Source organism: Choloepus didactylus, chromosome 10, assembly GCF_015220235.1.
Source record: "Choloepus didactylus isolate mChoDid1 chromosome 10, mChoDid1.pri, whole genome shotgun sequence".
Classification (NCBI taxonomy): Eukaryota; Metazoa; Chordata; class Mammalia; order Pilosa; family Megalonychidae; genus Choloepus; species Choloepus didactylus.
In genome coordinates, this window is record NC_051316.1 from 100,328,478 (window position 1) to 100,348,899 (window position 20,422).

Below are 20,422 nucleotides of genomic sequence, written 5' to 3' on the forward strand. Positions count from 1 at the left end.
CGGTGAAATATTGAGAGCATTCTCCTAAAGATTGGTAATAAGAAAAAGATGTCTACTAGAGTGATTTATATTTAATATTAAAACAAAGGTCTACCCATTCCAAAGAGTGTAGGAAGAAATAAAACTGTCATTATTTGTAAATGACAAATTGTGTACATAAAAAATCCCAAAAAATCAACATTTTTACTCCAAAGTTGGAGGACATATGTTACCAGATTTCAAGATTTACTACAAAGCTGAAGTAATTAATACAGTATGGTTACAGTGTAGTATTTGTATAAGATTACATAAATAGACCAATGGAACAGAAAAGAAAACCCAGAAATAGATCCACATTTACCCAATCACCTGATTTTTGGCAAAGGTGTCAAAACAATTTAATGGGGAAAGATAGTCCTTTCAATACATTATGCTGGATATGCTCATAGAAAACAAATAAACCTTGACCCCTGTTTCATATCATACACAAAAATTAATTCAAAGTGGTTCATAGATCTAGATGTAAGGGCTAAAACTATAAAAGTTTAGGAGGAAAACAAGAGAAAAAAACGAAGAATAATGTTTTCATGACCTTGAGATGAATGAAGGTTTCTTGATCAGAAAGCAAAAAGAACCGGAAAAAAAAAAAATGTTAATTGGATTTCATCAAAATTTAAACTTCTGCTCATCAAAAGGCACCATTAAGAAAATTTCTGAAAAGAGAAAAGTATTCAGAATACATATAACTGACAAAGGACATATACAAAATATATACAGAAATCATTCAAATTAGTAAACAAAAGCCTAAAACTCAATTTTTAAAGTTGGCCAAAAGTTGAACATTTTACAAATGAAGATATACAAATGGACACTAGACATGTGAAGATGTTCTCAGCCTCATAACTTATCAAGAAAATGTCAATTAAAGCCACAATGAAATACCACCATACACTCAATACAATGGCTAAAATTAAAAAGACAATATCAAATATTGATAAGCTTGGGAGCAACTGAAACTCTCCTATATTGATGGTGGGAAAGCAAAATTACACAATCACTTTGGAAAACAGTTTGGCAGTTTCTAATAAAATTAAGCATACAACCACCCATGTCTACAGAATATCTTGTGCAAAAATATCCATAGCAGCTTGATATATATTAGGTCAAAATAGAACCATCCCGAATGTCCATCAATAGGAAAACAGATAAGCCAACCAACACTAAAAAGCTGTATACTTAAGATTTGAGTCATTTTACTGTATATAACTTATACTTCAATTTTAAAAGAAGTTGAAGGACTTGGAGATAATGAGCAAAGGTTTTTGGGACTGTTAGGCATTGGCGCACAATACAGATTAATACCAGACCAACGTGTGCGTTCTCTGAATATAAAGGGATAATAAAAGGGGGACACCTTTGGAAAAGTTTGGGGTTGCAGAGATAGGAATGAGAGGGTGAGGGACGAGGATATCACCTCACAAAAATGATCCTGACCTCAAAAAAAAACACTTTCTTTTGTCTTGTGAATCCAGTTATCTTGAGTTCAGATTTACATTTGTGTGTCCTGACAGGGAAGACATTGCTGCTCAGAACTTTAAATAAATCGCTCTAAATTTGATTGTGCATATTCCTAAAGGAATAATGAGCTGGGTAGGGACTTCACCTCGGGGGGCTAAACTAGGACTGACCATAGGCGATGCCTCGCTCCCTCGAGGTAGAGATACTCCCATCATCCTTTGCCTTTTGAAATCTACTCCTCCTTCCTAGAAATGGACAAAAGGAGACCATCTGGCAAGCCTAATCCTGCTGCATGCCCTGTGGAGACAGTTAAGCTGAACCAAAGATTCCTACACAGAGAGGCTCAGTCTGGGTTAAGACAGGTAATAAGTGGGAAAAGATCACATAATGGGGAATGATGCCAGGAAAGGGGGCCATCATTCTTTTCTCAAGAAAGTATCTCAGAATAAGAGAATAGTATTCTTAGCTGTTCCTCATATGTGGTGCTGAGTCATGGCTGATACAGGAAGATTTCCCAATTTGTTTTCCCCTGAGAAGGGGAATTGAACCAAAGCCAAACTACAACAATCGCCTGAGAACTTTTATTTGTGATTTAGAGAAGACATAAATCAGAGGTCCTTGATGAACTTCCTGGATAATAAGATTGGGATTAGCACTTTAGTCACGTTTTGTCGTGATGGTTAGCATGCTGATTCTCTGTAGCCATAAGAGGATTCCTACCTTTGAATTTCACTGGATATACTGTAACTGGCAGCTAACAGCTGCTACATTATGTCAGTGCAAACCAGGATGACACCAGATTAAAGCAAGTCCCTGGGTGTAAGGTAACACATTGTGTCATCTGCACAGTATATTGGAGTCTGGTTTGCTCTTTTAATGATACCATATATGAATGTGGATGGATAACTGCATAGGCAGCCATTCAGTGACTCACAATGATGTTCAACAGGTGAATATTGGCAGGACATGGTTGTCACTTATCAATGATGATTTCACCCTGGAACATCCAAAAAGATGATTATAGGAAGCTTTTGGGATACTTGAACTGAATTGCACCTGGGAACTGAGTATGCTCACCTGGAAATCTCTTGGAGAGCAATTCATTTTTAGGGCATATAGCATACCTAAATTATGCTCATGCCACAAGTACTAGGGGCAGCAACACTTGTGGTCAGGAGGTTGGGAACTTGACTGTGTTGAGTAAAACAGAAATGGTTTTCCTGGGGACTCACCAGCGTGCTCTGGATGGTCACTAGAGGGAGCCCTCTTCCAGTTAACAGCCTGCATTCAGCATTTGGCCCAGAAAGATGAAGCAGTATTTGGATGGATTTGCCAATCCATTCACTAAAATCTCTCAGCATCAGGCTGGTCAATAACTGTTGGGGAGGGCGGGTACTCCCACCAGGAAGGAACAGTTTCCATGTTGATAGCAATGGCATCTGGTATCTTTAGACAGTCATGCTCAGTTGTGCTGCAGGCTCAGGCTAGAGGGAGCACATTTGGGGGAAAACTATAGCCTAAAACATTATACCAAGATGTTACTGGTAGGAATTGATGCCTACTGCTGCTCCCTCAGTGCCACTGTGCCAAAAATTAGAGAGATACTTTTTGCTCTCAGTTTGGACATGTTAAGGATCAATCCTGGGTCATCATCGTGGAAGACAGATGGGCAGCGATACCTGAAAAGCCTGAACAAGTATAAAACTTTTTCCTTTGTGGATGAAGTTTGATTATGCCCCAGGACAGACAGGACCTAGAAATTTACTAGACCATGACCTCTAATTATTACCCTGGTTATAGGAAATGTGTGATGTATGAGAAAAGGGTATTTTTTGCTGAGAAGTTTAAGAAATTGACATGGTAATATTCGTTGATGTTAATGTGTTAAACATTATTTAATCTCTCTGACAAAGTTATATGTGTAATAAAAGATTTATAGATTCAGTTATGAAAATGAAACATAGGTAGAAAATTGTCACCAGAATGAAAAGGTTTTGGGGGAAGTCAATCTAAAACCCCTGATTGATGTAATGTCCATGGAGACTTATTGGCCAAAGAAAGAAGTAAATTTAGCCTTAGAAAAGTAATATATCCAGCTGAAAGCCTCAGTTAATGACTATTTTTCAAAAAAAAGGTAAAAGTGAATGTGGAACAAATAGAGGGAGGGAGACTAGGCCAATTGAAAAAGAAATCTCAAAAATCTTGTAAGGGATATGGTCCTGGTTGATGCTATTTTGGGGAAGAATTTTAACTCCCAATTGGATGACACAGATCCTAATGGCCATGCAGTTTTAATGTCTATTTTTTTGTGCACCAAGTAGACCTTACTGTATTAAGAATTACTTTTTAAATGCCTAAGGAATATATGGCAAAGTACTATTGACATAGGTCAGAGGCTATCAGGGAGGAGAGAAATCACAGGAGGGCTATAATGTTTTCTTCAGACTCAGGAAAATCTTAGTCTCACTCCTTACAACAGTAATTCAAAAACTGTATAGAATTGTACCAGATCTAAGATAAATTAGGATCCTGTTATGTAGTGAACCAGCATGCCATACCTGTTTATCAAGATTGCCTATTGGGTAACAAGTAATTGACAAGAGGCAACTTCATGGAAAATAAATATATTCCAGAGGGGGCTGCATGATTAGCAACTTATAAAAGCTGAAGGACCGCAGACCCCTGAGCTGAGGTCATCTAGCTCATCTCTCCTGGCCAGACACATCCCACTGTGAAGGGATCATAGATGCCAGAACACACACTAAGGAGACACAAGACCTCCAGGGTGTCATTGCAGTGCATGACATGTTCCCTATTATTTATCTTATTGTAAAGCCATGAACACTTAGTGCTGGATGAAGCCAGTCATGTCTCATAAATTTAACTGTCGGGTCTTGTTTAAGACCCTCCTTGGTGGTTGTGCAGAATAGGCACTGTAATATCAAACTTGACAAGGTGTTATAAGAAAGAAAACTTAGAATCCAACTCACTTGGGAACATCCTAAACAAAATATTAGTGGATGAAATACAGCAGTGCATTAAATAAAATTACATCGTGAAGTGTTGGATTTCTTTCAGTAAAGCATGGTTGTTTTAACATTCTAAATCAATCAATGCAATTCACCACCCAACAGAATAAAGGAGAAAATCAAAAGATCATAGCAAAGGCATAAATAGCTTTTGATTAAATTTAACATCAATTTTAATTTAAAAAAAATACAAACTCTCAGCACACTTGGGAAAAGGGGGAACTTCCATTATTTGATAAAGAACATCTACAAAAACTACAGCAAACATCACACTTAAATCTGAAATGTTGAGTGCTTTCTCTCTGAGATCTGGAATGAGATAAGAATACCTTCTATTCCAACTTCTATATTGGAATTCCTAGTCAACACAGAAAGGCAATAAAAATAAACCAGAGGCATAAAGATTTGAAAGGAAGAATATCTTTACAACTTTGGGGTAGGAAAGTCTTATTCATAGATAATATTGTTATATATTTAGTAAATCCCCCCCAAATTCTACGTACAGATTTTTATAATTATTGTGAGTTTAGCAGAGTTGCTGGATACAAGGTCAATGTGCAAAAATCAACTGCATTTCCATAAAGCATTAAACAGTTACAAAAATTAATATTTTTAAAGTTCTCATTGAAATTACTGTAAAAAATCAATACCTAGAAATCAATCAAATGAAATGTGGAAGACTTCTACCAAGAAAATTATAAAAATTATTGAGTGAAATTTAATAAGACATAAATAAATGGAGGGTGTGCCAGTTTGAATGTATTATGTCCCCCCAAATGTCATTATCTCTGACGTAATCTTGTGTGGGCAGACCTATCAGTGTTAATTTGATTGTAATTCTTTGCACCCGCCCAACTGTGGATGATGACTCTGACTGGATAATTTCCATGGAGGTGTTGACCCACCCATTCATGGTGGGTCTGAATTAAATTACTGGAGCACTAAATAAGATCAGACAGAAGGAGCAAGCTGCTACAGCCAAGAGGGACACTTTGAAGAAAGCACAGGAGCTACAGATGAGAGACATCTTGAAGATGGCCGTTGAAAGCAGACTCTTGCTCTGGAGAAGCTGAAAGAGGACAAATATCCCAAGTGCAACTAAGAGTGACATTTTTGAGGAACTGCAGCCTAGAGGGAAATGTCCTGGGAGAAAGCCATTTTGAAACCAGAACTTTGGAACAGATGCCAGCCACGTGCCTTCCCAGCTAACACAGGTTTTCTGGACACCATTGGCCATCCTCCAGTGAAGGTACCCAATTGCTCATGTGTTACTTTGGACACTTTACGGCTTTAAGACTGTAACTGTGTAACCAAATAAACCCCCTTTTATAAAATCCAATCCATCTCTGGTGTTTTGCATTCCGACAGCATTAGCAACCTAGAACAGAAGGATATACACAAAGTCACAGATTAGAACATGGAGTATTTTAAAGATACTCATTCTCTGCAAATTGAACTATAGACTCAGTAAAATCCCCCTCAAAACCCAAGCAGCCATTTTTGGAGGAGTTGAGAGGCTGATTCACAAATTTATACGGAAAAGCAAAGACTCAAGATCAGTCAAAACAGACATGAAAAAGAAGAACAAGGTGGGTAGACTTACTCCACAATATACACAGGCTTCTTATAAATCCAGCTTATTAAAACAGAGTATTATTGGCATAATAGACCAAAGGAATAAAATAGAGACTTCCAAAACAGAGCTTTACATATATAGACTCTTGATCATGACAAAAGTGGAACTACAAATTCTGTAAGATGTCTTTCCATGCAGTGGTTCTGGGTCAATTAGATATACATGTAGGGTAAAAACAACCCCTATCTCACACCATATGAAATTATCAGTTCATATTTGTAGATCCAAGTGTGAAAGGTAAAACAATAAATTTTCTAGAAAATATTATAGGAGAATATCTTTACAACTTTGGGGTAGGAAACATTTCTTTAAATAGGACACAAAAAGCAGTGACCATAAAGAATATAATAAAGAATATAATAATGTAAATTATACTTTAAAATTGAGAACTTCTATTCATGAAAAACACACCATTGAGAATACAAAAAGGCAAGTCATAGAGTGGAAGAAATTATTTGTGTTTCATATAACCACAACAGGGCTTTATTCATAACATATTAAAAAAAAAAAAACCTCAGACAAATCAATAAAAATAAGAAAATCCACCCAACAGGAAAATGAGCAATGGACTTAAACAGGTGCTTCACAAAAGACGATTTGCAAATGGCCAGGAAACAAATGAAAAGGGGTCCGATCTCATTAGTCTTCCAAGAAATGGAAAATAAATTCACAAGCGTGGTGAGGTGGGAGGTAAATTGTTACATGCACATTGGAAAATCACTTGGCACTATCTGCTATAATCGAACCTATGCATCTCCTATGACCCTGGTATATGCCCAACAGAAAGGTGTGAAAATGTGTTCCCCAAGACATGAATAAGAATGTGTATCCACATTTGTCAGAAGAACCAGGAACTGGAAACTATCCAAAAGTCCATTAACAGTAAAACCATTAAGTTGAAATATAGCAATACAAGAGATGAGCTAACAACAGCCACACACCACAACATACATGAATCTCAGACACCTAATGTGGAACAAAAGAGGCCAGGCACAAAAGAATGTATGTGATATGACTTAATTTATATTAAGATCAAAAACAGAAAAAACTAATGTATGGTGTCAGAAGTCAGGAGAGGGTTTACCTTCAGGAGGAGGGAAGAGAGTGCTAAGTACAGAGAATGGGGAAGAGGGCCCTCTGGGACGTCAGTACCTGTCACATGGGTTTTTCATTTGGGGATCATTCAAATCTTTTATGATTTGCATAATTTTCCATATGTGTGCCTTACTTCCATAAAATATTTTTTAAATCAACAAATTATTTGGAAACTACAGGAAGGATTTGACAAACTATTTGTCCTCCAACTGATATGACTTGTTAAGCAACATTATAATACACATCAGGGTTTGGCAAACTTTCTCCGTAAAAGACCAGATAGTAAATATTTTAGACTCTGCAGGCAGTATGGTCTTTGTCTCAAGTACTCAACTCTGTCATTGTCGTGTGAGAGCAACCAACCCCAATACATAGATGAATGAATGTCCCTGTGTTCCAATAAAACAGTAGAATTTACTGTGCTTCTCCTAAATAACCTATTTGTTTTTATGTCATGGATTCTGGAAATTATGCAAATAATCTTGTCACCCTCTTCACTATGGGTATCAGAAAGTTCAGAATTAAATGAGCTTCTAACAAAGGTATCAGAATTTCCTACTGATTCTGTGTGCTCACGTCACATTTACCATCATCCTCCTACGCCTTCCTTCTTTTGCTTCTTGTCCCTCAGCTATTTTTTATTTATTTTATCTTATATGTTGTATCTTATCTTTTTAAACCACCCTATTCTTTTTGGTATAAGAAATGGTAAAAAAAGAAATAAAAGGAAGGGAAGAAGGAAAGGAGAGAAGAGGCAAGTAAAGGAAGGAAGGAGTGGGGAAAGGAACCCCAACCAGCCAAGCACTTGACTAGTTCATTTTCATGTGAATCTGGGGTATCTCACAGTATAATGCTTAGGAACCCTAAAAGACAATAAAAGAAAGCACTCTCTCTCTCTCCCTCTCTCCCTCTCTCTCTCCAGAAACACTTGAGGATGCTACACAGCATCCAAAAGGCCAGACCTGCTTTCTCCCTTCTAGACCCAAGAGCCAAAAGTCAGAGATGTCCCCTGGAAGGCAGGTAAGTCCACATTAGGTAAGACAAGCCATAACTGGAAGGAGCTTATAGCTGAAACTGGAACAATTCTAAGAGCTTTTCCAATAGATAAACTCTATAAAATGTTTTTCTGACCCAAAACACTTAGGGGCCCCTGACATCAACATCCTTGAACCCAAAGAACCTGATACTACCCCATAAACCAATATAAACCTCTAATCCATCTTCATCAGTTGTCCCTGGTCTAGTATAACCACATGCGCACTACAAACCATTGCCTGAAATCTGCTGTCCCTCATATTAATTTATCCCACACACACACCAAAAATGGCAGTTCACCTCTATCAACATCCTCATCTTCCAAAACACCCATCATTGTTCCTCAACCTTCAGTCACCTATAGATCAGAAAACAGAATCACACCTCTGAGACATGAGTATGAACCCAAGGAGACCCTGAGAACATCCTCAACACAAGGCAGGAGGCTCCTGAGATTCTCCATCCCTTGGGCTGTGTTTTGTTTTCTAAACTTGGAGATGATACAGAGCAGAGTGCCCTGAGGGAATAGCAGGAGGAGGGAATACACTGTTCTTCTCAGAGCACAAGGAGCCCCAAGGAAGTCTGGCAAGGTGAGGTGAGAGCATTAGCCTGGGAGACGTCTTCAGACCACATGGGTCCTCACCTCAGTGAGGCTGGGTAACTCTGTCTCCTGAAATGAGGAGACAGGATGGGGCTGAAGACCAGAGGTGAGAATAAGAAAGGAATTTGAAGCAGTATCAGGAAAACCTATTAGCCCTGTCAACCAGCATTTCTGACTGCTACCCCCTTGGTGTACTCCTCTGGGTCAGTAGGTGAGTGGGGAAATGTAAGGAGACTAGAGCCTTTGGCTGAGATATTGGCTCAATAAATTTTCAGACATTGCTCAGAAAAGATTTCTGCTTCTGGAAAGACTACACCAGAGAGAAAAAATCTGTATGTAGAAAGCACCCTAAACTGTCCATGCGTACAGTCCACATCTATAAGGTATGTCTTCCTCTCTGCCCTCCATGTGAGTCATGAACAAAGTGTTCGTGAATCAAGCCTTAGCAAAAGTCATCTCTGAGTGTTTCAATTGTGCGTCTGATCAGGAAAGGGTTATCCATTTGTTATTCTCAAAATTAACCCAACAAGCTTGAGTGCTATCTGTGTGTACAAAAAGGAATGGGTGGTCACTGTGACTAAATTTCCAGGTTTTCACATGTTTGGTTAACTTAAGTACAAACCAGGCAGCCTTCCAAAATTTGACCATGACTGGTCATTGACTTCACTGAAGTATTTTTCTCTTCCTTACAGAAAACATAGTTAATGCTTCTTTTTCCTTTTTTTTTTTTTTTTTAGTATTTGTGGGTGGGGTGCTGATTACCTGCCATGCACTATGCTTTCCATATCTCTATGAAGCCGTACTGCCTTTATCCCCACTTTATGGATGACGAAACTGTGGTACAGGAAGATTAAGAAACTTGCCCTTGACCACATACCTAATAAGGGGCAGTTACCACACCCCAGAGGCGGGTGCATCCTCTTACCTCCGTGCTATGTTACCTATATAACAGGAAAAGCATTTCCCCTCTTCAGGGAGAAGCCAAGAGACCTGACTTCCAGTCTTGACTCAAACAACAAAAATGTCGTGACAGTTAAGATCCTTCCTTCCATCGGGCTTCAATTTCTCCCTTCTTTAAAATGAGAGGGTTGGACTCCATAATTTCTAAGAGTCTCTCCAGCTCAGAGTCCCCTTCCTTACATCTGTTCAGAATCCTAAATGGCCATCCACGCATTCTTTCATTCCACAAATATTTATCAAGAGACCATTGTATTCCTGGCCCTAGGCCAGTGGCGCCATGGGATAAAGAACCAGACACACTCCTCATTCTTGGGCAGCAGCCAGTCTGGTGGGGGAGACAGAGATGTAAGTAATAAGATTCGGTTCTGTACTGAGTGTTCAGGAGGCGCATCTAATCCAGACTTAGTGGGGGGATGTGAGGGTAGGTAGAAAAGACATGACATCTAAGCTGAGCCTGAAGGGTTAGGCTGGTCACCCAGACTAACAGACAGGAGGAAGGGGCATTTCAGGTAGATGGAATAGCAGGTTCCTAGGCAAGAAGAAACAAGAAGTGGCCTACAATTGGAATATGGAATGCAGGAGGCTAAGGAGGAAGGCCAGGGGGTGGCTGCAGAGTCTAGTGGGAGCCACATCACAGGAAGCTCAGTCAGCCACTGGAAGAAGTTTCTCCTGCAGTCTGAGGGTAATGGGGAGGTTTACTCAGCAGGAAAATGACTTATTCAAATTTGCATGTTAGGAAAATTGATCTGTCCACAGTGTATAGGATGGACTGAAAGGGGACAAAACTGGCTGCAAGGAGACCAGTTTGCAGGTAGAAGATGATAAAGGTCTCCGTGAGGACATCGATAGCAAAGACAGAGAGAAGGCAACAGAACTGAGACTTTATAGAGAATCTCAGGCTGAGATGTTTGGTTGGGTGTGGAAAATGAGAGATGATGAGGAATCAAGGGCAATGTCCATGTTTGTAGCACAGGTAAACAGGTGGCCAGAGCAAAGTCTAGTCAACCACTGTGTCAGGAATCTCAGGCAGACATTCTGTGCAGATAGGCAGGTTGCAGATACACTACACCGTCACAACCTTCAACTCAACACCCAATTCTGCCTTTTACCTTTAGATGCTCCCAGCTTCAACGCCAGGTGTGGCTCAATTTTTCCAACAAGTATTTATTGACCACCTGCAATTTGCCAGACACTGTGTGAAGCTCTGGGAATAAAATGGAGAGGTAAATAAGATTCCTGTTTGTAATGTCAAGAAGACAAATTTAGTTCATATAAATAAATGAGTAATTGCATACTGTGATAAGTGCTATAAAGGAAGGCAATGGAGTTCTGTGAGTATATTACAGGGCAACTTGATCCAGAAAAGGGATGCCTGAGCTGATATCCAAAGAATGAATAGACAGAGAGAGAAGCATCCCAGGAGGAGAACCATCATGAGCCCAACATAAGAAGCATCCTAACACATTTGAGGAACTGGATGAAAGCCCTGGGAAAAGTGATGTGAGATGAGACTGGAGAGGAAATAATTAGTCTTTATCCTAAGGTGTGGGAGGTCATCAAAGGGCTTTAGAATACCTGAAACATAGTAAGGAGTTGATAAATATTAATTAAATGAGAGGCACTTTAACCTAGAGAGTTAGATGATCACATTTTTATTTTTAAAATATCACTGTAGTTGCAGTGCAGAGAATGGATGGGGAAGGAGGTATCAAGGGGGGATATGAGAACATCAAACACATCATTGGTAGGATATTGCAGGAATCCAAGTGAGAGAGGAAATCTTTTGCCCAGCATGCTGGTGGGAGAGATGAAAAGAGTTGCGACATTCAAGAGACACTTAGGTGACAAAATGGGAATGAATCATGGGAATCCTTGAAGAAACAAAGTCCCTGCTGATGGGTACTAGATAGAATGGGGGGGAGAAATGGAAAAAGCATTCTGATTCCAGCAGCACCTGCCCTCTGCATGCTTCTTGATTCTCCTTGATTCTCACAGCCAAAAGTCCTTTTGATTTTCCTCTGCATTTAGCTCCTCAGCCTCTCCTTCCACAGCCACTAGGTTCTTCTTTATCAGACATTTCCCTGTCATCCCTCTGACATGCATACTTAACTACTCTGTGGCTTACAGACTGCTTTCACATACATGTTCCTCACTTTTCTCTTCAGAACACTGCAAGCAGATTCTGTTAGCCCAATCTTACATATGAAGAAAGTGAGTCTCAGAGCAGTGAAGGGATTTTGCCAAAGACATCATGAGTAGATGGTGACATCAGGATTTGAACCCACATCTTCTGTCTGTGAATCCTGCGTACTTTCCTCTGCCCTGCCACACCTCTTCAGAAACTCAGCCCCTTGTCAACATGAGGCTCAGGAGAGGTCCTGTGTCTGGCAGTTATCGTAAGGGACTACACACCACATTGATTTTGGAAGCTCGTCAGTCTCTGGAATAAATAGTTAAGGTAGAAAATTCCCATGATGAAAAATAGTACCCCTGCACATTGTTTTCGGCATAAACTTGTGAAGCTTTATGAAAACATGAGGCAGTGTCACTTTATGTTTAAAACCATCCTGATCGAAAAGCCAGGTTCTGGCCCTTCCATGGGCTATGTGGTCTTGATAAAAGCACTTAACCCTTTAACCTTGGTTTCTTTATATATTAAAAGGGAATGCTGGCGGGGCAAGATGGAAGACTGGTGAGCTGTATGTTTTAGTTACTCCTCCAGGAAAGTAGGTAGAAAGCCAGAAACTGCGTGGACTGGACACCACAGAGCAATCTGTCTTTGGGCATACTTCATACAACACTCATGAAAATGTCGAACTGCTGAGATCGGCGAAATCTGTAAGTTTTTGCGGCCAGGGGACCCGTGCCCCTCCCTGCCAGGCTCAGTCCCGTGGGAGGAGGGGCTGTCAGCTCCGGGAAGGAGAAGTGAGAACTGCAGTGGCTGCTCTTATCGGAAACTCATTCTACTGATCCAGACTCCAACCATAGATAGACAGAGACCAGACACCAGAGAATCTGTGAGCAGCCAGCCCAGCAGAGAGGAGACAGGCATAGAAAAAAAAAAAAACAACACAAAAAACTCCAAAATAAAAGCAGAGGATTTTTAGAGTTCTGGTGAACACAGAAAGGGGAAGGGCGGAGCTCAGGCCCTAAGGCGCATATGCAAATCCCGAAGAAAAGCCGATCTCTCTGCCCTGTGGAACTTTCCTTAATGGCCCTGGTTGCTTTGTCTCTTAGCATTTCAATAACCCATTAGATCTCTGAGGAGGACCCTTTTTTTTTTTTTTTTTTTAATCCTTTTTTCTCTTTCTAAAACAATTACTCTAAGAAGCCCAATACAGAAAGCTTCAAAGACTTTCAATTTGGGCATGTCAAGTCAAGAGCAGAACTAAGAGAGCTCTGAGACAAAAGGCAATAATTCAGTCGCTGAGAAAATTCACTAAACACCACAACTTCTCAAGAAAACGGGGGTGTCCGCTCACAGCCACCATCCTGGTGGACAGGAAACACTCCTGCCCATCGCCAGCCCCATAGCCCAGAGCTGCCCCAGACAACCCAGTGTGACGGAAGGGCTTCAAATAACAGGCACACACCACAAAACTGGGCGTGGACATTAGCCTTCCCTGCAACCTCAGCTGATTGTCCCAGAGCTGGGAAGGTGGAGCAGTGTGAATTAACAAAGCCCCATTCAGCCATCATTTGAGCAGACTGGGAGCCTCCCTACACAGCCCAGCAGCTGAGAACTGCCCTGAGGGGACGGCACTCACCTGTGACATAGCACAGTCATCCCTCAACAGAGGACCCGGGGTGCACAGCCTGGAAGAGGGGCCCACTTGCAAGTCTCAGGAGCCATACGCCAATACCAAGGACTTGTGGGTCAGTGGCAGAGACAAACTGTGGCAGGACTGAACTGAAGGATTAGACTATTGCACCAGCTTTAAAACTCTAAGATCACCAGGGAGATTTGATTGTTAGGGCCACCCCCCCTCCCCGACTGCCCAGAAACACGCCCCACATACAGGGCAGGCAACACCAACTACACACGCAAGCTTGGTACACCAATTGGGCCCCACAAGACTCACTCCCCCACTCACCAAAAAGGCTAAGCAGGGGAGAACTGGCTTGTGGAGAACAGGTGGCTCGTGGACGCCACCTGCTGGTTAGTTAGAGAAAGTGTACTCCACGAAGCTGTAGATCTGATAAATTAGAGATAAGGACTTCAATAGGTCTACAAACCCTAAAAGAACCCTATCAAGTTCAGCAAATGCCACGAGGCCAAAAACAACAGAAAATTATAAAGCATATGAAAAAACCAGACGATATGGATAACCCAAGCCCAAGCACCCAAATCAAAAGACCAGAAGAGACACAGCACCTAGAGCAGCTACTCAAAGAACTAAAGATGAACAATGAGACCATAGTACGGGATATGAAGGAAATCAAGAAGACCCTAGAAGAGCATAAAGAAGACATTGCAAGACTAAATAAAAAAATGGATGATCTTATGGAAATTAAAGAAACTGTTGACCAAATTAAAAAGATTCTGGACACTCATAGTACAAGACTAGAGGAAGTTGAACAACGAATCAGTGACCTGGAAGATGACAGAATGGAAAATGAAAGCATAAAAGAAAGAATGGGGAAAAAAATTGAAAAAATTAAAATGGACCTCAGGGATATGATAGATAATATGAAACGTCCAAATATAAAACTCATTGGTGTCCCAGAAGGGGAAGAAAAGGGTAAAGGTCTAGGAAGAGTATTCAAAGAAATTGTTGGGGAAAACTTCCCAAATCTTCTAAACAACATAAATACACAAATCATAAATGCTCAGCGAACTCCAAATAGAATAAATCCAAATAAACCCACTCCAACACATATACTGATCACACTGTCAAACACAGAAGAGAAGGAGCAAGTTCTGAAAGCAGCAAGAGAAAAGCAATTCACCACATACAAAGGAAACAGCATAAGACTAAGTAGTGACTACTCAACAGCCACCATGGAGGCAAGAAGGCAGTGGCACGATATATTTAAAATTCTGAGTGAGAAAAATTTCCAGCCAAGAATACTTTACCCAGCAAAGCTCTCCTTCAAATTTGAGGGAGAGCTTAAATTTTTCACAGACAAACAAATGCTGAGAGAATTTGCTAACAAGAGACCTGCCCTACTGGAGATACTAAAGGGAGCCCTACAGACAGAGAAACAAAGACAGGACAGAGAGACTTGGAGAAAGGTTCAGTACTAAAGAGATTCGGTATGGGTACAATAAAGGATATTAATAGAGAGAGGGGAAAAATATGGCAAACATAAACCAAAGGATAAGATGGCTGATTCAAGAAATGCCTTCACGGTTATAACGTTGAATGTAAATGGATTAAACTCCCCAATTAAAAGATACAGATTCGCAGAATGGATCAAAAAAAATGAACCATCAATATGTTGCATACAAGAGACTCATCTTAGACACAGGGACACAAAGAAACTGAAAGTGAAAGGATGGAAAAAAATATTTCATGCAAGCTACAGCCAAAAGAAAGCAGGTGTAGCAATATTAATCTCAGATAAAATAGACTTCAAATGCAGGGATGTTTTGAGAGACAAAGAAGGCCACTACATACTAATAAAAGGGGCAATTCAGCAAGAAGAAATAACAATCGTAAATGTCTATGCACCTAATCAAGGTGCCACAAAATACATGAGAGAAACACTGGCAAAACTAAAGGAAGCAATTGATGTTTCCACAATAATTGTGGGAGACTTCAACACATCACTCTCTCCTATAGATAGATCAACCAGACAGAAGACCAATAAGGAAATTGAAAACCTAAACAATCTGATAAATGAATTAGATTTAACAGACATATACAGGACATTACATCCCAAATCACCAGGATACACATACTTTTCTAGTGCTCATGGAACTTTCTCCAGAATAGATCATATGCTGGGACATAAAACAAGCCTCAATAAATTTAAAAAGATTGAAATTATTCAAAGCACATTCTCTGACCACAATGGAATACAATTAGAAGTCAATAACCATCAGAGACTTAGAAAATTCACAAATACCTGGAGGTTAAACAACACACTCCTAAACAATCAGTGGGTTAAAGAAGAAATAGCAAGAGAAATTGCTAAATATATAGAGACGAATGCAAATGAGAACACAACATACCAAAACCTATGGGATGCAGCAAAAGCAGTGCTAAGGGGGAAATTTATAGCACTAAACGCATATATTAAAAAGGAAGAAAGAGCCAAAATCAAAGAACTAATGGATCAACTGAAGAAGCTAGAAAATGAACAGCAAACCAATCCTAAACCAAGTAGAAGAAAAGAAATAACAAGGATTAAAGCAGAAATAAATGACATCGAGAACAAAAAAACAATAGAGAGGATAAATATCACCAAAAGTTGGTTCTTTGAGAAGATCAACAAGATTGACAAGCCCCTAGCTAGACTGACAAAATCAAAAAGAGAGAAGACCCATATAAACAAAATAATGAATGAAAAAGGTGACATAACTGCAGATCCTGAAGAAATTAAAAAAATTATAAGAGGATATTATGAACAACTGTATGGCAATAAACTGGACAATGTAGAAGAAATGGACAATTTCCTGGAAACATATGAACAACCTAGACTGACCAGAGAAGAAATAGAAGAACTCAACCAACCCATCACAACCAAAGAGATCCAATCAGTCATCAAAAATCTTCCCACAAATAAATGCCCAGGGCCAGATGGCTTCACAGGGGAATTCTACCAAACTTTCCAGAAAGAACTGACACCAATCTTACTCAAACTCTTTCAAAACATTGAAGAAAATGGAACACTACCTAACTCATTTTATGAAGCTAACATCAATCTAATACCAAAACCAGGCAAAGATGCTACAAAAAAGGAAAACTACCGGCCAATCTCCCTAATGAATATAGATGCAAAAATCCTCAACAAAATACTTGCAAATCGAATCCAAAGACACATTAAAAAAATCATACACCATGACCAAGTGGGGTTCATTCCAGGCATGCAAGGATGGTTCAACATAAGAAAAACAATCAATGTATTACAACACATTAAAAATTCGAAAGGGAAAAATCAATTGATCATCTCAATAGATGCTGAAAAAGCATTTGACAAAATCCAACATCCGTTTTTGATAAAAACACTTCAAAAGGTAGGAATTGAAGGAAACTTCCTCAACATAATAAAGAGCATATATGAAAAACCCACAGCCAGCATAGTACTCAATGGTGAGAGACTGAAAGCCTTCCCTCTAAGATCAGGAACAAGACAAGGATGCCCGCTGTCACCACTCTTATTCAACATTGTGCTGGAAGTGCTAGCCAGGGCAATCCGGCAAGACAAAGAAATAAAAGGCATCCAAATTGGAAAAGAAGAAGTAAAACTGTCATTGTTTGCAGACGATATGATCTTATATCTAGAAAACCCTGAGAAATCGACGATACAGCTACTAGAGCTAATAAACAAATTTAACAAAGTAGCGGGATACAAGATTAATGCACATAAGTCAGTAATGTTTCTATATGCTAGAAATGAACAAACTGAAGAGACACTCAAGAAAAAGATACCATTTTCAATAGCAACTAAAAAAATCAAGTACCTAGGAATAAACTTAACCAAAGATGTAAAAGACCTATACAAAGAAAACTACATAACTCTACTAAAAGAAATAGAAGGGGACCTTAAAAGATGGAAAAATATTCCATGTTCATGGATAGGAAGGCTAAATGTCATTAAGATGTCAATTCTACCCAAACTCATCTACAGATTCAATGCAATCCCAATCAAAATTCCAACAACCTACTTTGCAGACTTGGAAAAGCTAGTTATCAAATTTATTTGGAAAGGGAAGATGCCTCGAATTGCTAAAGACACTCTAAAAAAGAAAAACGAAGTGGGAGGACTTACACTCCCTGACTTTGAAGCTTATTATAAAGCCACAGTTGCCAAAACAGCATGGTACTGGCACAAAGATAGACATATAGATCAATGGAATCGAATTGAGAATTCAGAGATAGACCCTCAGATCTATGGCCGACTGATCTTTGATAAGGCCCCCAAAGTCACTGAACTGAGCCATAATGGTCTTTTCAACAAATGGGGCTGGGAGAGTTGGATATCCATATCCAAAAGAATGAAAGAGGACCCCTACCTCACCCCCTACACAAAAATTAACTCAAAATGGACCAAAGATCTCAATATAAAAGAAAGTACCATAAAACTCCTAGAAGATAATGTAGGAAAACATCTTCAAGACCTTGTATTAGGCGGCCACTTCCTAGACTTTAAACCCAAAGCACAAGCAACAAAAGAGAAAATAGATAAATGGGAACTCCTCAAGCTTAGAAGTTTCTGCACCTCAAAGGAATTTCTCAAAAAGGTAAAGAGGCAGCCAACTCAATGGGAAAAAATTTTTGGAAACCATGTATCTGACAAAAGACTGATATCTTGCATATACAAAGAAATCCTACAACTCAATGACAATAGTACAGACAGCCCAATTATAAAATGGGCAAAAGATATGAAAAGATAGTTCTCTGAAGAGGAAATACAAATGGCCAAGAAACACATGAAAAAATGTTCAGCTTCACTAGCTATTAGAGAGATGCAAATTAAACCACAATGAGATACCATCTAACACCGGTTAGAATGGCTGCCATTAAACAAACAGGAAACTACAAATGCTGGAGGGGATGTGGAGAAATTGGAACTCTTATTCACTGTTGGTGGGACTGTATAATGGTTCAGCCACTCTGGAAGTCAGTCTGGCAGTTCCTTAGAAAACTAGATATAGAGCTACCATTCGATCCGGCGATTGCACTTCTCGGTATATACCCGGAAGATCGGAAAGCAGTGACACGAACAGATATCTGCACGCCAATGTTCATAGCAGCATTATTCACAATTGCCAAGAGATGGAAACAACCCAAATGTCCTTCAACAGATGAGTGGATAAATAAAATGTGGTATATACACACGATGGAATACTATGCGTCAGTAAGAAGGAACGATCTCGTGAAACATATGACAACATGGATGAACCTTGAAGACATAATGCTGAGCGAAATAAGCCAGGCACAAAAAGAGAAATATTATATGCTACCACTAATGTGAACTTTGAAAAATGTAAAACAAATGGTTTATAATGTAGAATGTAGGGGAACTAGCAGTAGAGAGTAATTAAGGAAGGGGGAACAATAATCCAAGAAGAACAGATAAGCTTTTTAACGTTCTGGGGATGCCCAGAAATGACTATGGTCTGTTAATTTCTGATGGATATAGTAGGAACAAGTTCACAGAAAGGTTGCTATATTATGTAACTTTCTTGGGGTAAAGTAGGAACATGTTGGAAGTTAAGCAGTTATCTTAGGTTAGTTGTCTTTTTCTTACTCCCTTGTTATGGTCTCTTTGAAATGTTCTTTTATTGTATGTTTGTTTTCTTTTTAACTTTTTTTTTTCATACAGTTGATTTAAAAAAGAAGGGAAAGTTAAAAAAAAAAAAAAAAGAAAGAAAGAAAAACAAGGAAAAAAAATGATGTAGTGCCCCCTTGAGGAGCCTGTGGAGAATGCAGGGGTATTCGCCTACCCCACCTCCATGGTTGCTAACATGACCACAGACATAGGGGACTGGTGGTTTGATGGGTTGAGCCCTCTACCATAAGTTTTACCCTTGGGAAGACGGTTGCTGCAAAGGAGAGGCTAGGCCTCCCTATATTTGTGCCTAAGAGTCTCCTCCTGATTGCCTCTTTGTTGCTCAGATGTGGCCCTCTCTCTCTGGCTAAGCCAACTTGAAAGGTAAAATCACTGCCCTCCCCCCTACGTGGGATCAGACACCCAGGGGAGTGAATCTCCCTGGCAACGTGGAATATGACTCCCGGGGAGGAATGTAGACCTGGCATCGTGGGACGGAGAACATCTTCTTGACCAAAAGGGGGATGTGAAAGGAAATGAAATAAGCTTCAGTGGCAGAGAGATTCCAAAACGAGCCGAGAGGTCACTCTGGTGGGCACTCTTACGCACACTTTAGACAACCCTTTTTAGGTTCTAAAGAATTGGGGTAGCTGGTGGTGGATACCTGAAACTATCAAACTACAACCCAGAACCCATGAATCTCGAAGACAGATGTATAAAAATGTAGCTTATGAGGGGTGACAATGGGATTGGGAAAGCCATAAGGACCACACTCCACTTTGTCTAGTTTATGGATGGATGAGTAGAAAAATAGGGGAAGGAAACAAACAGACAAAGGTACCCAGTGTTCTTTTTTACTTCAATTGCTCTTTTTCACTCTAATTATTATTCTTGTTATTTTTGTGTGTGTGCTAATGAAGGTGTCAGGGATTGATTTAGGTGATGAATGTACAACTATGTAATGGTACTGTAAACAATGGAAAGTACGATTTGTTTTGTATGACTGCGTGGTATGTGAATATATCTCAATAAAATGATTAAAAAAAAAAAGGGAATGCTGATGATGCCTAGTTCTGGGAGTGTGGGTGTTTTGGGTAATAAAGCTAAAGCACTTGGCTCAGTGCCTGA